Raw genomic sequence first — 22,664 nt, forward strand, 5'->3', positions numbered from 1 at the left:
TCATGTACATTTGGGGATGTAGCACTGGACTGTGGCCAGTTCAACCAAAAAGCTGTACTCTGTTATTTGTTAAAGTTGGCTGATAAATAAATAATTGGTAATGGGCTTTGTGAAAAAAAAAAAGTCAAGGAAGCAACTTTTTTTCAGACCAGAGACAACAGGCCTCTTTTCAGAAGAACCGTGTTTTTTTAAAAATTATTATTAATGGCACCACTTTGATTAAATGAGGCCATTGTGACTACAGTTTCAATAACACTGCATGGCTAACCCAGTGCCACTGTTGTGCTGCTCGATATGTAATTGCTGCTCATGATGAATCTTCCTGCAAGTAAGGTGAGTAGATATTGGGCCAGGGAGGGTGAACTGTGTGGTACAGTCCACAGGGCAGCTTAATTTCAAACACATATAATCCTCCCTTGTGGACCAGAGTTGGTCTCCCAGCTATACTGCTTTTAGCACTTTGATCTCCCTGTGGCTGTAACAACCTCTGCTTCCTCACTGTGTAGAGACGAGACTGAGCATGGGTCCTACTTAAGAATATGTTCCTTACATTGTGCCTATGTTGAGCTACGTATTTACTGAGATTATACTATAGAACAACCTGAATGACCAGATTTGTGGTTTATCTTTGAAAACAAACCATGGTTAAATGAGTCAGATTTGACAACCAAATCTCAGCGCTTTGTAACTGTCATTTTTGTTGTTCACCAACCTGTTTTTTACTGAATCAGGACAAATCTTTATTTTCAGCTCTAAATCCCTGCGAGGAAGACACCTCTCTCTTTTTAAATCCAATAAAAAAGTGTTTTGGAGAAACAATTGATAAATTTTTAAAATCTGCCTCTTCTACATCAGCTCACGTTATGAATTGATGAACAGGTTAAAGTTCATTGACATGACTACTGAGTCACATAATGACTTTCTAATGTAAGAATTATCAGCTACTTTTTATTTCTGGTCATTTACTGTATTTCTACTTTTTGTTTTTGATTTTACTTACCTCGATACATCACCTGTGTTTCAGTATTTTATGGTTTTATCTTTGTCATTCTATCTTTGTCCTTGTTTTCCTGTCTTCTGTGATTCCTCATTGTAAATTTATGAGATTCATGATAGCGTTTCTTCAGTTCCTGTTATGCTTATTTATAACACAGTCATTTATTCCTCTGTATTTGGTGGGAGTGATGGTGTTTTTATTGCTGTTATTCTGTAAAGCACTTTGTGTTACATTGTATGGATAATTGATTGATTGAAACAATCGCTTAATACTAGCAAAATCTTTGTAGTTATTACTCCTCTCTTGGTTTTGGTTAGCTAGATTCGCTAGTTAGCATCCAGGCTGTTATAGAAAAGTGGGTTCTAAATTTCATGTTATGAAAGTTAAAACAAGCATAAAATCATATCTATTTACAGCAGAAAAAAACAGCAGTCCCAGCTATACTTCAAATCAGAATGTCAACATTTGTAGGAAGAATTTTTCCATGCAGTTTGAATGGGGGAAAATGATGAAAACCTGACAAAACTATTTAACTTACTACCTATAATACTGACAAAATATCAAGGTTGGATTTTCTTCCCTTTTTCACAATGTATCAACATATTTATTTATCTATCTATCTACACACTAAAATTTCCTATTGCAATGCTTGTAGCAATAATTCCCAATGAGAGGACATCTCTTTGGCAATCATGGCAAATAAAACATTCCAACCTTGTATGACTTTCAGAGCAGAGAAAGGACGACATCCTCCTGAAGGACTAAGACAATAAAACATGAATGAGCTATCCTCTCAGAATAAAACAGCATGATGGAGCTAATAAGAATCTCTTTAACTATTCAATATAAGATGGCCATCGTCGTCTTAAGCTGGCTACATGAAATACAGCTGCAGTATATATGCAGATGCCCTATTTGTCACTGTCAAACTGACATGTTTGGCTTTGTTTAGTAGGCTGCCAGACTCCAAACCGCTGCCATTAGAGACCAAGATGAGTCTGATGACTCATCCCTCTGTGAGGAGCGACAGTCACACTGAAGAGCAGCATGATGACAACGGTGCTGCCATTTTGTTCAGTAGAGCTTTCCAGCCATCTATTCTCTCATCTATTCATGCATGGGGAGGGACACTGTACACTGTCCCAGTGTGCAGTGGGCAACAGAGAAACACCCCAGAGAGGTCGGCAGTGAAACAACCAAACACAGACTCAGGTTGTACACACAGTAACACCTAAAGGCAATTTACAGTGAAAGGAAAGTGAAGTGAAGCCGCAAAGAGGGGACATGGGAACACTATACAGACAAGCCTTGGCCGGGTTTTACCTGAGAGCCTTTATTTTCTTTCTGATGTTTTTAGTGGTGTTTTTAGTGGTTTTAGTGGCTCATTTACCGTCTGTCTGACTTGAAGCTTCTCTCTCCAGTGAAAATGCAGCTGCAAAGCTTTTATGGGTGCCAATCTATAATCAGGGGTAATTTCGGTAGCTTAATCAGTGATAACCATAATTATATGAAAGTAAAATGAACTTACTAGCAAACAATAAAGCCTGGGATTTTTATAATGAGATAAACAGTTCAGCAAAAATAAATATTAAAGGAAAGGCAGGGTTACTGTACAGATGTCATGATATGAAATGAAAATCACCTTGCACAAATCTTTGAAATACATCACAGCTACTTGTGAATCATTTTGCACATTAATATTGTGCAAATGTGTGTATGTCCTTTAATGTGCAAACTCATAAAGTGTCATTGTTTTTAGTAGTTGTGCTCATTTACTTATCCTTCATTTTAGATGCTGTTTTTTTATTTTTATTTTTATTTGCCTGTAAAACGATTGCTATTGCATTTATTCATACAGTGGAGCCTAAATATACCTATTCACTTTAAGGGGATAGTGGACTCAGACTTTTGGAGACCAAAATGATCTATCACTATCAACTGAGCTGCCATGCCACTTGCATTGAACACATTGCAAAGATTTTTTTACTGATACACTCCATCCATTCATTATCTTTTCTCACTCATCCTCTGCAGGTCTGTGGGGGTCTACAGCCTATCCCAGCTCAGACTGGGCGAAGCGCTTTTGAAAGTCAGCAGCACCGAGTCTGCATTTATGCAGCTAAACAGTGTGATATTTTTAAATTTTACATAGTGATTGACAAAACCAGTATGTATTAGTAGCAATTTTATGTTCATGTTAGTGAGAACTCCGCAGAAAGAAATGCTTTTTTTCTTGAAACATGATTTTAGCCTCATAATCTAACTGAAAAAAAAACAACAAAAAACTAAATCAACTAGTTTATTATAGACGGGCTATCAGCTTGACAAATTTTTGGTTTATCTAACAGCTCCCTAAAAATGAAGCCAAAACATCTCAATTGCCCCCTGGTGGCCGACTGTAGTACAGGCCATAAATCCCACCCCGTCCATGTTAGAAGATGGAACATGGGCCTAACTAAAAAAATCTAAAAAAATAATTGAACTAAGTTAGTAGTTGAACTAGTTATTTGATGCTATACGAAGGGAGTGTATGATTAGTGAGTGTGTGTGGGTGGGACCTTGATACTGCGCCTTCACTTCCTGATCACGACCACACAGACTCTGGCTCCAAATGACATCACCAGTGCAAGATGGCAGCGTTCATATCTAGCCATTGAGTTCAGCTGAAACCTTCTGGAGAATTAAGTTAAACTTAAGTTAAATTAAACAAGTTCATCCCTGGGACCTGAACACAGCACATTATGTGCACACAAGTGCACTACAAAGGTCATCAGCAGACTACCTCACAGAGTGACTCACTGGTTACAACACTGCTAATGAAGCTAAAGTGGTTGTGTACTTCACATTTGTGTTTCCACTCCCCTGCACTGCTGCCCACGGGCCTGGTTAATTATCTCTTTTGTTTAAAATTGGTCTCACACCAGCCTTGAATGTGCTGTTAGTTGGGTGAATGAGCAGTTTGTTCTTGATCAATAATAGGACTCCTGTGTAGCAGTGAAAAAAAATCCCACTTTCTCACTTCATGTGTGTGTTTTTCTCTTTAAATCCTCCTTTTTGTTTTTTATCTTATCTGTTGTTTTTCCTTTCATCACTTTCCTGCTTTGCTGTTATTGACTCCTCTTCTTTAAACCAAAGGAAAACACCCAATGATGTTATCCACTGCATAAAACACATTTCTTTCAAAGTAGCAATGCTGGTTTTACTTAATACACTTATTATGATGTTCTATATTTTTTCTTCTGTATTAATGAGGAACTGAAGGGCATCTGTGGTTTGTGATTATTAGTTTTGACCCTCACAACCACATCCACACAAGACTCTTGAGGAGAGAGTGAGTGGTGGGCAGAAAGCAAACCATTTATGGTAAAGGTTTGGTTGCAGCAACATTGTTGTCACCATGCCACAGAAGTACAATTGTAAAAAATAATAAAACATACATATCATTGCTGTGTTGTGGAAAAATATGCACATGCACAGCTACCCAGTCTTATTAGGGAAAAAAGGTACACCTTAAACTTAAAATGTAAATATGATGCTACAGTTCTTACAGGAAAATCCAAACAACTGACTCCATTCATTTTTTGTAGTTGACAAGGCATCGCAACATAAAACATAAAACCAACTTGAAATGTACAAGAGAACACAACAAGAACATTTCCTTACTGCAGTGACTGTATCAAATGTCAAACAGTAACAAACACAAAATCTCAGCTATGGAATAAAATAGATTTTTGTCAGTGATGGAGTTTTTTCTCTTTATCAAACCTCTGTTTTACGGCCTTTCTTATTTCAGCTTCCTCTAAAGCCCGGTCGAACTGTAGCCTGGAAAATGGAGCAAGTGCAACATGGGTTGTACAATAAAGTTCTCGCACATAGTCATGACTAACAGTTTGCTAAGCACACCCCTGCAATATTGTCACAGTCAAGTACTGTATGGAAAGGGACTGTATTCAGAATACATCAGCAGTTCAAACCACAAGGTGCACCAGCAGATATCTTAAGGGTGTGCCAGCTGGGATCTTAAGGACATACTCAAGGGTGTACCAACAGGGATTTTAAGTGTATACTTTAAGGTATACCAGGAGAGATAAGGGTGTACCAGCAGGGATCTTAAAGATGTACCAGCAGAGATCTTAAGGGTGTACTTTAGGGTGTACCAGCAGAGATCTTAAGGGTGTACTTTAGGGTGTACCAGCAGAGATCTTAAGGGTGTACTTTAGGGTGTATCAGCAGGGATTTTAAGGATATACTTAACGGTTTACCAGGAGAGATCTTGGTTTGTGGTAAGTGCTGTGGTAGAGCATCATTTGTGTGCACAACAACAGGGGCGTCATCCTGCAACTCAATAGTTTAATTCCAAAAAAGGACATTTTCATTTTCAAATGAATCATTATTTAGTAAACCAAGGGATGTTAGATGATTCATAAGTTTAATTTATAAGTCAAAATTTACTTCATTTCATCTGGGCAGTTATGCAGGTGCTGCTCATCATAAATTTCGAGGCTCCTGAGTTGCAGTTTGGGCTTTAAATACTTGGTCAACTTTTGACTTTTCATCTCTTGCATCAACCCATCCCTCAAAATGAGTCACCAGGGAAAATAAGTCATCACTGTGAAAAGGCAAATGATTTAATAAGTGGAACAGACGTGCATGTGTGTGTCCTCCCATGTACAGTGTGTGTGTGTGTATGTGTGTGTGTTAATGTATGTGGATGTAGTAGAGTGTGATGGGGCAGTGGGGGCGGGTTGGCAAAAAGAAGCAGTATTCTCCATTCTCTCATGGCCCAGGCAGCATTTCTGCTGACATAGTGAAATATTGATGTGGAATAAATTCTCATCTAATTAGAGTGGCTGAATTAATCAGGAAGCGTTTAATTAGCCGAGTTTTCTTTTCAGTGGAGGGGAGGTTTTGATGTGGGCCATATGGTTGTTCCCTCTGATGTGCCGTGGTTCACAGGCTTTTCAATATGTACTTTTGTTAGAAGCTCCAATCAAAATGAGCTTTTAGGGGACAGAGGGTAAGCTGTGTAGTAAACCCGGGTCGTAAGGGATACTTGTGTTGGCAGTACATACTGTACTTTAAATATTATATCCTGTTATGTTACAAGGAAAACTGACGTGCTGATTTGTGAAATTCATTTATTAGTACTGGGAATATTTTATGTGTCATCTTGTGTATTTAGTTATGAAAAATTCACAGTATATCATCTATTTGATTTATTTTATGGTCACTCTGCAGAAGTTAAATCCACTCCACAGTGGCTTATATGTCTGATTTACTCAAAGCTTATCAAATAGAAAAAAACAAGAGTACACAGCCACACTAACAGCTCTGTGAAGCTGCACTTAGATACAGTGGTGCTTGAACAAACTGCTAACAGCAGACCCTCCATCACGCTCATACATGCTGATGTTTGGCAGGTATAATGTACAGGTGAGGCTCATGGGAAAGTCATTAAGTTTGCAGATATTTGGTCTTTAACCAGTTGTAGAACAAAAACATAACACATTTAAAATTTGACCTAATGATTGCACTACATCACAAAAGCTATTACAATTCACCCTGAGGGGGATGTGAATATCTGTCCCACAGTTGTCAAGACATTTTACTGAAAAGCAGAAATCTATGTTGATGCCCAATGAAAAGAGATCACTAAAGGATAAATCATCTGGAAACTATATGTCTGTTAAAAAATGCCCATGAATTTCTGTACAAAATTTTGCACCAAATTTTATGGAAATCCATTGTTGAGATATTTCAGACTTGACTGAAGTTGTTGACAAACAGACAGACATTGCCATACGTTGAGGCACACTGCTAACGTGGATTAAAGAAAATAAAGATTTCTCTTGGTCCGTCCCCACTTTGCTGCTGTGTCCTATTCATGCAGCTTTGCGACAGTGAATGGATTAGCTGTCATTTTTATATAAAGGGTATGTACAAAGAGTTCCACAGGTCGCCAGGGTTCAAGAATACTTCCGCAAAAGCATCCCAATGATATCCAAAAACTATTAGAAGCATGCAGAGGAAGAATATTGTTGAAATGACATATTTTTTTCAAGTGCACTTCATTTTTCTCATGCGCCCCCAAACACTCGCATTACAATGTCCCAGAGTATGCTCACTAATGTCTATCTGACTTGAAGCTTCTCTCTAGAGTGAAAATGCAGCAGCAAAGCTTTTTTCAGAATAAACTATAGGTGTGAATCTATAATCAGGGGTAATTTCAGTAGCTTAATCAGTGATAACCATGATTATAAAAAGGCAAAATGCAATTACTAACAAACAATAAAACCTGGGATTTTTATAATGGGATCACATGTAAATAAGAATTTAAATACGCTCACCACCGTTCAACAAATTACATATTAAAGGAAAGGCAGGGTCACTGCACAAATGGCATGATATGACGTTTAAAATCACCTTGCACAAATCCTTGAAATACATCCCAGCTACTTGTGAATCATATTGCACATTAATATTGCGCAAATGTGTGTGTATATCCCTTAATGTGCAAAGTCATAAAGTGTCATTGGGCGTTTGTGGATTTGATTGATGAGACGGTCAAAAAACAATCTGCCCTGCTGTCATCGGTACATCAGTGATGAGTGGGATGAAGGAAATAAAAATGGCAGAGCAGTCAGTGGTGCGATTTATGAATCTGGACTTAAGTACTGTTGAAGATGTAGATGTATGGAGGTGACTGTTAGACACACTGTATCAGCAGATGTCTACGGAAATTAGTCCCACAGTGTGATCATGTCAGACATCACTGGTGTATTTTTTGATGAAGCTTGTGTAGTTGGTGCGATATACTGTATGTTGATGTTGTATTTTTACATTTCCAATCAACTCACAATAGAGCACATCTCCCACAGCTGAGTCTGACTGACATCTGGCCATCCTTCTTATGTGTTTAGCTCTGGAGCTATCAATGATCACGTCGTTTTCGTTTGCAGTTCAATTTAGTTTTTCTTTAACATCTTTATAGTTAAAGGATACCAACGGAGAGAGGAACATGTGAAAGGGGGTTCTGATTATTTTATCACTTTTGTTGACTTTTTATTGCCAAATGATCAACAAGGAAAAGGTCGGCCCGGAGAGTTTGAGAAGCACCGGATGAGGTCAAGTTGCTCACTCAGCGCATATGCCTGAGAAGTTTCTTGGTTTACCTCCATGTTGTGCATCTCACTGCATACACCGACAAACTTTACTTGAGATGATGTCATAAACAAAAAATAGGTCTTCTATATTCTCGGAAAGCTTTATTGTGTATTATTAAACAGTGATGGTTTAAAAATTCATATTACAAAGAGTAAAAAGTAAAGGCTTACTGGCTGCGCTGCTTTCAGCTCTCTTCATACAGCCATGATCTCCAGACAGCTTATGGCTCTCAACGCTGTGTCTTTGAAGTAATAGAGGAGTGCTACCTACTAGTTCTCGTTCATGCTTGTGCAAAGACACTGACACAGCTGTTGTAAGTACAAGTGAGACTGGTATGATTTATAGTCCTTAATGAGACATATTAAGGATAACTAGCTAGCTGTATCTTTCTACCCACCCACATCCCCCAGTTAGAGAAATGCTAACATAAGCATGTGTAGCTAACATATTTCTAATATATTTTAATCAGCATTTCGTGAGCATGTTGTTTCAGGTGCGAGTGAGAAGATGACGCACAATCCAGGCAGATTTGTTTGAGTGTTAGATTCATGAGTTTGAAAGCTCATCATACACTAACACATGCTGCACAGAGGTTCATTCTGCTATGAAAAGGATTTTATCATTGTGGAAAATTATTATTTGGACCATCCATGGTGTCAGCAACTGGCAGGTTAGCAGCAGAACACTAAACATTGCCAGATTATGGTTTATTACATGGCAAACAGCATATTGCCTCATGGTAAAATCTGAGCACAGTTCATCTTTACCTGAGGATCCATATATATATAAAAATGTCAGTGAACATGGATTTACAGCTTATCTATGAATCAGTAAAAGGATGTCTTTAGTCAAATACAGACATTCTTGAAGAAAATTTGATCCAGAATGCACAGGACCTGAGACTGGGGCAACAGTTCACCTTTCAGCACAACATTCACCCAAAGCATATAGCCAAGACAACACTGGGAGTGGCTTCAGGTCAAGTTTCTCATTGTCCTTGAGGGGCCCAGTAAAAGCCCAGACTTAAACCACATAGAGCACCTCAAGGTGGCCGTTCAGATACTTCCCGTCCAGTGTGAAGGAGCTTGAGAGGATCTGCCAGGAAGAATAGGATAAACTTCCCAAATCCACGGGTGCAAAGCTTGTAGAGACTTCCCCTGAGAAGACTTAAAGCTGTAATTGCTACCAAAGAGGCTTCTACAAAGTACCAAATTAAGGGTCTGAATAATAAATTTGCAAAACTGTCAATAAACATATTTTTACATTGTTATTGTGCATTATTGAGGGTAGATTTATGGGCAAAAATGTCCATTTTATCCATTTACAATTTAAACTAAATCTACAAAAGTAAAGAGGTCTCTTTTACACAAGCATTCACATTTTAACTGTGCTTAAATGTTTAATTTATACAGTGTATGCCAGTTAGGTAGCTATCATATACATACTGGCCTCTTAGCTTCCTGCCGCTGACCTCTGACTCCACTGGAAGTACAACATTTTCCCTGAAGTGATAAATGATTCACCATGCTGTTATTATCATACCGGCATCAACCGTACATTTCAGAGTTGTTAACTGGTAATGTATGCGTATGCTGTCACCTGTTTGAATAACAAGCTGATAGATGAGAATTATCAAAGCTGCACAGCTTACAGGGCAAACAGCAGTGTTTGTTTGTCTTTGGGATCTGTCTGTTTGCACCAGCAGGTCATCACTTCAGGAGCTCAAAAATGTAAGTGGATGACCCTTTTACAAAGTTTCTGTGGTTATGTGTAATTCAAGGCTAAAATTGCTTCAATTCTTCATGTTGATTAGAAAATGTTTTTAGGCTCTAATATTAAATTTAGCCTGAAGAGTGAGTGAATATTGGCTTTAGCAGCTAACATTTACCAGATGATTATGTTTGTTTCCTGTACCGTATTTGGGAAGTAGATGATTACAGAGCCTGTTGTTTTTTTTCCTTTAAATATTCACAAGCCTTGCAGCAGAGTCAGGATTCGTTCAAATCATGTAAATTGGAAAGGTGTACAAATATGTGCATGATTATAATTTGTTTTTGTGTAGCTGCTCAGAGGTTGGCGTTCATTTTTAAGCAGGACAGCCAGCTGTCAGTATCAAGAAACCTTTTAAAAAAGGGCTAAAATCTCACGAGGAAAACTCTTTAAGGTAATGTGGATTATTTTAATTACTCTGAAGGCCAGGTATATTTCTGTGTCAGGACGCAATCTGAGGCTGCGTCCACACTACAACATTTTCATTTTAAAATGCAGTTTTAACTCTGTCTCTGAAATAATCTCCATCCATACTAATGCATCTGAAAAAGCATACATACATGACCATTCACATACACTGGGCATGTGTGAGCTGGTGGAAACAGGAAGCAGACTGCCTGGTCTGCAGTTGATTAGTTGCAGAAAATACTATGAATAAGGAGCAGCAAAGCCAGCTGCAGCATTAAAATGCAGAATTTCATTGCACAACTACAACAACAAAGACAAACAGATCAGTGACGCCTCTAATTTGTTATTCTTTTTTTTTGGGGGGGGGTTTCATTATTATTATTACTCAGGATTAGGCAAACTATCTCAACTAAGATTGAAAGCTACAACTGTTTCCCATCATTACATGAGAGTTACTACAATAGAATTGTGGAAACTGAGACCAGCTTTGATATCTAACATCAAAATAACAGTCTTAAGAAGAGACTTTGGCATTCACACAGTGCAACTGTTCTATCTGAGGGTGATGTAAACAGAGTCTGTGTCTTTCAGCATCAACCCAAGCACAAAGATGTGCGCTAGATAAATCAGCCATGCCACTCAGCCACCTGTCCCAGACAAAATAGCCAGTTTAGTCTGCTCTTTGTTATCATTGATGAGCACAGAGAGCCGAAGTGCTGGCTCAAGTGAACTGCCAGCGATCTCTTTTGTTGCACAGTGAAATGTGACACTGATGACTGAGCAGGGAAAGCAATATCACCAGCCCGACTTTCATCCTGTTTTTCACTACTTCACCATTCAGAGAGTGTCACAGAAAGGAGATTAGTGGACACATCCCCCATCTCACTGTCTTGTCGCACTAAAGTCACTGGATTCTCAGTTATTTGAAATGTGTGCAGATGAAGGCAAATATGGATTTGTATCTAAGTGTATGAAGCCTGGACAGAGGCCCTTCAAGCCTACAGATCAATACATATGACAAATGAAGTCATACATCAATTTTCTGAAAACAAATACAACAACAATTTTCTCAATCCATCATTTCTAAAAGTAATTACACTACAGAATATATTTCTGTGCCTTGATTAGTCATCTGATCTAATACAAAATAAGATGTCATCTTTTTTTATTTGCTGTGCTTAAGAGGTGAAAACCATCATCTTATCTTGGTTACTCACATCTGAGTCACACTCTGTGATTCATAATTAACACCACATAACTGTGTGTCACTCTAACCCAGGGGAAATTTTTAATGGTGCCATGGGGTTAGAGTATTGATCAATAACAGTATCAGCTCCTCACAGCCGTATTGCGGTCATTCTGTGCTGTGAGGCAGTAAAAGTCTGCTTTATTGTTCTTTTAAAGTGCAGCTAGAAAATGCTTTTTCCTCTCTGTATTTTCCATTTGTCACTTGTCTCTTACACTTAATGCTAATGATGGGAAAAGCGACCCAGAAATCAATCCAGGAACTGATACTTGGGTAAGTAACTTGACTAAGGAGGTTCTGTCTTGGACACACAAAAGAGAAATGGTGAGCAGCGATGTAATCAAACAAGGTCAGTGAAGGGCCATATATTTCTGGAACAGAATGGACTCTGTCACAGGTTTACTAATGGGCTCTTGACTGGGAGTGGATGGGTGGGTGGGTGGGTGCGTGAGGGGGAGTGGGGGTGGGGGGCTGATGGTGGGATGCCTGACTGCAAGACTAATTTTATTTTAACCCAAGCCAGCAGCAGCTCTGTGAACATTATTATAAATCTACAATCAATTTTGTCATATAGATTGTATTGGTTTTTGTACTGTATGTCAGAAGGACCCACATACAACTCACAATACTGCACACAATTGTATTCTTGGCCTTGGTATAGAAATAAAAGGAACAGACAACTAAAACTCACCCTGCATTCATGTGGTGTTGGAATTATGGGAAAAATTAGTTTTCAACTGGGAAAATTCATGTGAACACTGACTCAAGTTGGAACAACTTGGAAAGTTTTCAAAAACATGGCAGACGAGAGTATATGTTTGGGTTATGGTGAGAAACTTTTGATTAATGCAAATGCAAATTCATGTCTCATATATCAACTTTTTTTTTGCTGACATTTGTAATATGGTATTAATATTGGAAAGTGACGAGAGGGGCTGGGGCTAGCTGGTTAGCATGCTAATTACAGTAGAAGAAAAAGTTAACACTGGCATTGCTTTCTAGCACTGGAGACAGCTCTTGAATAAAGGAATGAAGTTTGATCCTGAATTGCAAAGTTTCTTCTAGACTGGTAAGTAAACAGCTGCTAATGCTATCGTCTGCCATGTAGCAATAGCAAAACTTGCAAATATCCAGAGTCAGAAGACTGACTTCCCAACTCGGGAACTGGGACCATCTGAGGAGAACATGAATGCAGCAACATTTTATTCAGTCATTGTAGAGGGGGCCGTCTGTGCATTGGTGGGGGGAACAGTGCAAAAGTAAGACAATTACACAATACCTTATCGTCTGAAAATACACATATGCAGTCAAAAAGAAGGATTGGTTTTCAAAATCTGGTGCAATGCATTCAAGGGCTTTCAACTACTAAAGAATACCACATTCTTTTTTTGAAAGATGCAGAAAGCTACCAAATTAGCATCATTCCTTTCACAGTACCCCTGCATGCTTACTGGTGTGTTTTGTAGGTTCTGTAGAAAAAATAAATTTGTTCAACTGCTAATTCTCAATTTTTCAATGTCGGCTTTCCAATTGAACGCACCAGATCTGATCTCCAATCCTTTCTTAGGAAAGAGCACTCAGAAGTAATAAAAAAAACAAAACAGTATTCTTTAAAATAGTCAGTAAAGCTAAATAAAAACTTTTCATCAACTACAATTAGTATTTGGGTATTTTCCGGTAATGTGATGCTAACTCATGGGCAGAATATGTAGCTATTAGGAGCCTCTTAACAGTTGAAAATAATATAAAGACTTTAACATCCAGCTCTTCTGAGGGTTTTCCTCACTATATTACTGTGGTTAAAATTAACCCAGCATATTGCAATAACTTTAACTCCCTCTTTCCCCTAGGTTATAAGTCTATATGAATTAATATATTTCCTCTTTACCATTATAGATCATTGGATTCAGCACTATCATGGTCTATTACCATTGTGAACAGATATTTTTGTAGATTTCTAGAGATATATAGTATATTTTAATCCTCTTTGAGCTAAGTGATTCTAACTATTTGCAGAATAAAAGCTTGCAGCCATTCAGTGATTTCATTAGCAGAATTGGTGATAAACTGAACTATGATGGCTGCAGTACATGATTTATGATCGGACGTGAAATGGAGCCAGTATACTGTTGTAGGTTGTCAATAAGCTACTGCGGGAGGCGGCCCTAGTTGAGTAGCTTGTGAAATCATGCTTGATATCACCCTGCAGGTGCCCTGGCTTTATAAACAACATGCAGTATGCAAAGAAGCAACACCCGTTACTATGCATATTTTTATGACACAATCTTGGCAGGCAGAGGCACAAGGCACATCAAAATATGGCCCCGGCCCAATGCAGAGCTCTTGGAGAAATTCCAGCAGAGCCAGAATCAATCTATTGCCAGCTGCAGCTCATCCATGGCCCACAAAATGTAGTGTTCATGAATTAAAAAAAAACTAAAACAAAACAAAAAACAAAAGAACAGTAGGATATGATTTTTGCTCCCACACATTGGATAGTGGGAATATTCAGCCTTTACATTAGGGCATGTTTTTAGTATGCAGTGAAAATGATTTGTAATGACACCCAGAGGTCTGACAAATGTAAAAAAAACAGATAGAACTGTGTATTTGTTATTCCAAAATGGTAGTAAATGGTGGTAAATAGTAAATAACAATAAGACTGCACGTGTCAGTGTCAGTGTGTTCCCATGTGTACCTATTCTCTTGTATCATGTCAAATGCCATAGGCACTTATGGGTTCACACAGTGCACAGTAACCATTTAACTCTACCCCTTCATAAACACACAGAAAAGGATAGGTGGACTATTTATTTTTATTTTTTTCCAGAAGCCCTATCAAGACAACCTCTATTGATTATCTTAGTGCATCAACAACCTGCAATTAAATATCTTCCTCTTATGATGTACAAGCAATCATGAAATAGACATAAACAGGATCTTCACTTTTACATTGAAAAGTGAGTTTGGGGAAACCCACACCTCTGAAGTTCAGCGGAGAAAAAGCAGGTCACAGAATGAAGTTCTGACCACTGAAGCCCAAAATTAAAGCACATGGTGGAACAGTGTGGGAGCAGCTTATTTCATGGGCTAGCAGCAGACAGTTTCAGGACTTCCTACTGACTGGAGAGCATGCTGTGTGAGTGCGTGCGTGTGTGTGTGTGTGTAAGAGAGAGAGAGAGAGCGAGAATGTGTGAGAGTGTGGCAGCAAGCTGTTCTAAACCCCTTTTCCTTACATTTCCATCTGTCACAGTCTGCTTGGTTGCTGTGCAGGAAGTACATATATCACTCAACAGCAGTTGCAGAGGATTCAGCTGTTATCAGGGTCACACCTGTCCAACAGAGTCCTTTGAGTGGAAACTGACCATGGCCATGTAGCAAAGATCAACTCAGTAAATTACTTTCATTACTCTTCAGCAAAAATCATTCATTTGCATCATTTGCATCATGTTTTTCTTAAGAAAGGGAACAATTATTATTATTATTATTATTATCTTGTTATTATTTCTTGCATATAATGTTGAGACTATATTGTATTTATGTAACCTATGTGTTTATGTGAAGCTCTGTACAGACTGTGGCAACAACTTTACTTAGAAAAGGAATCAATTTATCAATTTGCTCTTTATTAGATTAGGTTTACCACAAGTTGTGTAAGTTAATACAACCCCCTTGTATATGTTTCCCATAAACTCCTTTGTTTGCTGAAAGAATCCTTTTAGGTAGAATAATCCCAGAGAAAGCTGAGTGTGCAGCATTTCCAGTCAGCCTGTTAGGCAGAACGCTTTGCTCATTCAGTGATCGTTTGGCTCAAATTTGTTGACCTTTCACTGCACGTGTGCCAGTCATTTTCTACCTTTCACTTTCACTTTACAATTTCATGTCAAATTTTTCATAATTACTTCCCACAACCTTCCTTTTCCAGGAACCCTCAAATGGAAAGAGCACAGCATGAATTGGGCCTTTTACTGGTGAGCTGTGGTGAGTGTGAGGGAACTGCTGAAAAACAAATCAAACAGAAAACCTTGTTAATGCACTGTCATCCACCGGTATACCTACTGTCATACATCACCCATTCTGCTCTAAAAAAAGGAAAAGGTGACTTTTCTGCTGAAAAGAAACTGTAAATGAATGCACAAAATGCTCATGTATTTCATGGTTTATATGTAAATGCCCTTGACAACCAGGGAAGCTGTCAATCTATTATTTCAGCTTTTTGCTACAGATATGAAGAGGTAATTCATCAGCCTTTTCACAATTGTCAAAAACAAAAACTGTGCTATTAGAATAGAAAACTAGGAGTGACAACAAATGAGGAAATAAAGGTAGAGAAAGTGGCATGTAAGTAGGTCTGCTTTTTTTAGCAGGTAATCATTCTTGGGAGGGAGTAGTGTGGCACTGGGTCGATTGCTGGGCAAACTTCAACATGAAAGAATGCGGCAAGAAATCCCATGGAGTTTATCCTTTCTACCCCAATGGGAAATCACTCTGTGGTTTACCTGGCCTCTTTCTTAAATCCACCTATTCCATCTTCTCCATAGATTCAGCGGTGGAGGTGTTTGTTGCTGACTTAAGACACTTGAGTTTATGCTGCGGTGAACATTTATTACTGTGACATCAGCTCTGAGTTTGTTCTGTCCTGAAATGTGACACCTCTTCATTGTCCTCTAAAATGATTCAGAAACAACCCCATTTCAATATAACAAAAAAAAACAAAAAAAAAAAACAACCGACCTACTGTTAATTTAAAAAAAGGGATGAAGCCTTTCTTCTATAGAGTGCTGCAGGTATATCTCCTGAAACCTGTATTTTTGCACTTCCAGTTATAAATGTACTATATGACATCCTGTAAGTGATGTTGTGAAATATTCACTTATAAGGGGATATTTTCTTATCACATATATGCATCATCTGGATATATGAAGATATTAGGTTACTACAGCTATGAAATACCCATAATAAAATATGCATGTGTACAACTATCTATGTTATGAATATTTATATGATACATCATGTTGCAACCATTTATATATGCTCACAATATATATTTACTGTCATTTAGTTTATACTTTCTACATCCATGTTTATTAAAACAATATAAAATTTCTATGTGCTTATATATATTTTGTCTTATTAATTTATCATTAAAAAAAAGTCTATTTTGCCATTCTGGGAAAGTGTTCTCAGACTTTTTGACCCCACTGTGTATAATATCAACATATATTGACTGGGTTTGGGATGGATATTTACATATGTCTATAATATAAGAATACAAACATAAACATACATATTTGTGTGGGCTTTACATATATGTCAATATATGAAATAGTTCAGATTTCTTTTATATATATTTTTACATCTGTTTTTTATATGAATATACATTTCATATAAAAATTCAGTACATATTACATTAACGTGTGTGTTTGTTGAATGGGTTTTTGGTTAGAGGTTTGTGGTTAACATGAGCTCAGGACATTTTATTCCAAGACATATTATACATCAGTAAACAGCTGACTGATGATTTTTTTTACATGTCCTAAAAAAGGTGGTTAGTAACAAGTGGCTAAATAATACCACAGAGGTTGTCATAGATATCACAAAAACCGATCTACTCCCCAGTCCTCCTCCTTTACAGCCTCATTGTGTTTTTCACTCTCTTGCAAAATAACTTTGTAAGAGGACAAGGCTTTACTAGAGGAGGCAAATGCTAAATCAGCTTACAAGTTCAAAGCTTTGCAGTGACATTGAAGTCATGTGACTGTGGTGTAGCTTGTTAATAGACTACCATTAGCTTTTTACATTCATACTGCATTTGAGAGGATTATCTTTCTGAACAAAAAAAAGCATCATAAACTTTTGTTTGCCACAGACCCTACTTACTGGAATAATCCAAAACCCAAAGGAAAAATCCCACTGGGCTTTTTGACAAGGGACCCAGGGTGATGCAGGGTGATACATCCAGGATGGACTACAAAAATACACCAACTCTGCAACACTGTGTATCTGAAAAATCTGGCTTTTGTTACAGTTTCTGAAGCTGCAGCATAAGCTCCCCTGAAGGTCTTGCTGTTTCCAATACAATGTGTGTCCTCTCAAAGGATGCAATGATTGCAGTCAGCTTAGTTTAATTCATAACATATATATGAATTAATATATTTTAAATCAATCAATAATTCAATATATCAATATATCAATATATTTTAAATTCTACCTTGGGCATAATGTAGAAAAACAGAGTTCCTTCTTTAAGTTTCTGCTTTAATTAGTAGTCTTTGTATTTAAGTGCAAAATGCTTGAAGATCAATAAATAAGAAATAAATAAGAAAATAAGAAAAAATTCTAGGTATGAATTTGGTTGCATTAACATTCTCCAAACAGCTTAGCTGGCCACAAACCCTACTGTCCAAAGCAAATGTAATGAAGTCTGCCTTTCAGTTAGAATTCATAGCACAAAGTGATATATATAGGAGTCATAAATGCAAACAAAATCAAATGGTAAGATGTCAGCAGAGACAAACAGAAGTAGATTTGCTGTAAGCGAAGCAATTTGAGGTGAAGGAATGTCTGCTGGAGTCAAGACTGAAGGTTTGTATCTGTATGACTCCATGAATGTCGACAGACGGGAAGAAAAGAGAGGGTCTGAAGGAAAATAAGAGGAGCTGGAGTTTCTATTGAGTTTGGAAATCATTCTGTCTGAACTTTCACACTGACTTGCTGCTTATTGTCAGGGGAACTTATCTATTGAGTGCTTCTGGCCAAAAGACAGAGTGAAAAACCTCCTCCAGCAGCCAAACTGAGCCAAAAAGTCACTTGTTTTTGTCCTTCTGGAGTGGAGGGGAACACAGATGCTCCCACTATGAACACACAATACATCTGTGTATATACATTATGTCACACCTCACGTCTACACATTTTTTTCTTCATGAACACATTCAATAAGCAAACTCTTACCCACAAATAAGACACCATCACCACCAGCAAAATACCATCAGCTGGCATCGAATTGGAGGTGTCTGAGCTGGACAAAAAAGACACCTTTACATCTGTGAGTCTTTTTGAGGGAAGTCAAGAACATAGCAATCCTGATGCTGATTAAGTAGGACATACTACACACAAACAATGATCCACACAAACTGAACCGTCGCGCTAGAATGTAACTTGAAACTGCATTCCTCATCTCGGTAATGAGTTTTAATTATTGACCAGCAAAATTTTTTTTTCTCTTGCAGGCTAAAAGCTTGGCCTTTTCCTTCAGTTTCAGCTAACAGTTTCCTCCTCTACATTATGCTCTTCTTATCTCTCCCCGCCGAGGTGGCAGAGAAATTAAATTACTTATCTCCAACTTCATTAACTCTCTTATCTTTGCAGAGGCACATATCAAACAGAATTTCTCTTAAATATCTCTCCCTATTCCCAGCCTGTTTTTATGCATAAGATATTTCAGCAAGGCACAAGAGAACAGGGGTATATTAGATGTAGCCTAATATGGGGAAGAATTGGATACTATTTCATTTGCCTGACATGTTGAACATGTCCTGCTTTTAAAGTTTTCTGCCCTGGGATCAGCCTTGTCCATGTGGCCTGTCTAGATTTGCATTAAGGGAATGCAGTATGATTAGCCAACTAGAATTAATATTTACTCTAGGAAATACTAATGGTAATTACCATGTCAGACTATATTAATGAAGTTTATCTCATCTTCATCCAATCACAACCTGACAAGCTAGCCCTTAGCCAATCACTCGTAAGCTGTCAAACTTAAAAAGTGTTCTAGCTCTCTTCCATCATTTCAGCACTGCAACCTCAACTGTGACTGCCTGACCAGCTCCGATCAAACCTGCCCATCAGAAGATTCTCTGTTCCCATCCTCCAGCTCCATCCCTCATCACCACCACCAGTGCCTAGACTCCAGGGGAAGTTTCCTCTAATTGGAAGCACCTTGCTCCTATGGACCGCCTTCTGTGTTGATTCACTTCCTGCAGGGGTTTTAGAGCCAAATCCATTCCTTCTGTCCGCAATAAATTCCATTTTACTTTTTCACACTCTTTTATTTCTCTTATTAGTGTCACCTGATTGAACCGTTATGAATAAGATAGTGAAATGTGTAAGCTGTTTGTGTTCATGAGTCTTGAAGCGAAGTACGTATGTATATAATGGAAATGCAGGTATTAGCCTCAAACTCCCTCCTCGCATGAGCCAGCAAAGGAAGCTCACAAGCAGATCAGAGTCTGTTTGGCAAAACCCTGTGTTGCCACTTTTCCCTCTGAATGAATTAAACTTAACATGAACTCCTCTCCATATTGCATAAAAAGTGTTAGAGCTGCTTAAATTTTCAAGGGCATGTCACAATGTATACAAACATAAACACTTCCAAAGGGAAGTTACACGGTGTATTTATTCATGAACTTGCATCCTTTTTACTTTCTGATAAATTTTCAGGAGACAGAGCAGTATAAAATATTTATTGGGTTTCACTTAATTTAGGCAGTGTATCAACAGTCACGTTGGCAACCTGTCACATTGATTTAGCTTGATATGAACACTATACTGCTGCTGTTTTGGCTGTTAGGTGTGGCAGTAGCTGTGCATCTTCTATCAATATTCCATCAAACACATTTCTGTCAAACAAAACAGACATAAACCTGAAACCTGCACAGAACATGCATTTTGCATAAAATAAAATAAAAAAACATGCAATGTTTACCTTGCTAAGCATGAGAAACAAATCATCCCTCTCACACAACATTAATTTAGCTGTTATTCACTGAAATTATGGCAAGTCTCAGCTAACAAATGTTGCGACTGCCGTGAATATTCTCCATATATGTATAATTTGAGAATTTAGTTTGAAGGTTGAAGACAAGACTATGAAGGTGTGGCCCTTTGTGGCTGTCGTAGACCACAAAGGCCGAACTGAGAATTTTTACTTTGCGTTACCAGCTGTGCCCACCCTCTCGCAAGGTGTGGCTCCTGTCACCTGCCAATCTTGACAACACAGAACTTTTTTTCACACACAACACTTTGTTAAGGTTTTAAGGCTCTTACCTTTAGCTGTGGAACTGAGATTAAACCCAATACTTACAGTTTAAAGTGTAATCCTTGGGCTCTCTCTCTGCATTGTTTGCTGCCATATCATTTTCATTATTGGTGCAATGAATATTGGGATAGGTTGGACCACTAAGGATCCAACAGTTGGAGCCTTCGTTGCGTTTGTTGGCTTCAAAATGGGGCAGAGTAGATGCGCCTGCTGTATCTGAAGGATGCGGCGCCTGAATTGGGACACAGCCTCTTTTTTTTTTTTTTTTTTTTTTTTTTTTGCAGCCAAAATTTTGGCTTGTGATTTTGTCTTCCAGCCAAGAGTGATGGCTGTAAGCCAGTCAGGTGCTCTAGTTACAGGGCTGTACTATTGTGTGAGGTGGTTCACTGACATGGCTTTCAATGATTCTCAAATGGAAAAGAGTCATAGTTAACTTTATTAATTACACCTACCATGCCCTAAATTCATGTGGTATTCAAACTATTTTAAGCTTGGTTTTAGTTTGTGATGTTTCAGCTGGAAAAGTGGCAAAAGGAAACAGAGGATTCTGCTCACAGCTGGAAACAAAAACTGAACTAATTGTTTGTGGTGAAGAAAAAGCGAAAAGAGATAAAATATTGCATTTTTGAAAAACACTGTGTCTTTGTAAATTTTAATTGACAAATGAATTGTAAAGTCACCGCCTGATGTTAACATCTGATCATGTTAAGTATTATTAATTTAGGCTCTTTCTCTCATACTTCTGTCTTCTCATACTCCTTTGTTGGATTTGTTGGATAAGTGAGTGTGTGGGTAACATACACCTGTATGATCGGCATTTTTTTCATGGCAGATCTTTTGACTTTTCATAGACTGAAAAAACACAGGAGTTACTAATAAAATGAAAAATGTCTATGCGCTACGTCCTGACAGAGTGACAGTGAGCCAGCGTGCACAACACCTGCAGCATGAAACTGAAGCAGCTGTAAGACATTGAGCCATCATTAATTTTATGACATACACCTGTGATTTTACTACTGTGATGTGTCAAATATATCTTGTGTGAGAAAGGTCTGTCATTGTGTCTCCAGTTTGGTAACAAGCAACAAGCAAACCTCCAGCACAGCTCCAACTTCAACCTGAAGTGTGGCCTCATCAGCCAGAACAAATGACACCTGTGCGAGTGTGTAGGATCTTTCAGCAGGGGGCTCTCCATGAGGGATTCCTCCTTAGTTTGCCAAACATTTTTTTTTTCATAGACAAAAGAAATGACAAGTAAAAAAAAACAAAAATGTACAGTATATCCAAAGAAATCTATATTTTTTTCTATTTCTTTTCTTTACAAGCCATGTTTTATATATAGCTGGAGAGATACAGAGTAATAATAAAAAAATACAAACACAAAAATAAATAATTTTAAAAGTACTAATATTAATTACAAGCATTCAGCATTGTTACAGTAGCACTTCAGTCAGTAAAAGAGGCAGTGCTGTATGTTCAGATAAAGTACATAAATTACTATGGCATCTGTCATTTCAGTTAATTACTTCTTTATCAGTAACTAAAATTAGCTTTGCTTTTAGATTAGCTATTTTTTTGTCAAATGATTAAACTCAGACATTAAATTAAAAAAAAATCTCAGTTCCACAAAAGGAAGGTTCAGTAAGACCGTTTCTATGGAAACTGTCCAACATGCATTATGGTAATGTGGCTGCTTTTCCGAGGGAAAGGAAAACTTCAAAAATAATTTTCTCTGAATTGAGTACATATGGCAGATCTATTTCAGTTTAATTCAACAAAAACATTCACATCTAAGTGAAAATCAAGAAGAGGGAGGAACAGAGTAACGCATCCAATTTGGTCTACACAAGTCATCTTTTATTTCTGCTGATGGTAAGACAGTCTCACGTACTGAATCTGAGGGTCTGTTGTGGCACGACTTGACTCTCCATGGATGACTTATTGAGGCTGTTCATGCTTCACACTGCTCTCCCCTCATTATATTTTAGACTACCGCAGATTTTTGATTGAGTTCAGTTACTTTTTTTTTTTTTTTTTTTTTT

This window comes from Trachinotus anak, unplaced genomic scaffold (genome assembly GCF_046630095.1).
Source record: "Trachinotus anak isolate AG129_WGS33_773 ecotype Australia unplaced genomic scaffold, CSIRO_AGI_Tana_v1 ptg000011l, whole genome shotgun sequence".
NCBI classification, from domain to species: Eukaryota; Metazoa; Chordata; class Actinopteri; order Carangiformes; family Carangidae; genus Trachinotus; species Trachinotus anak.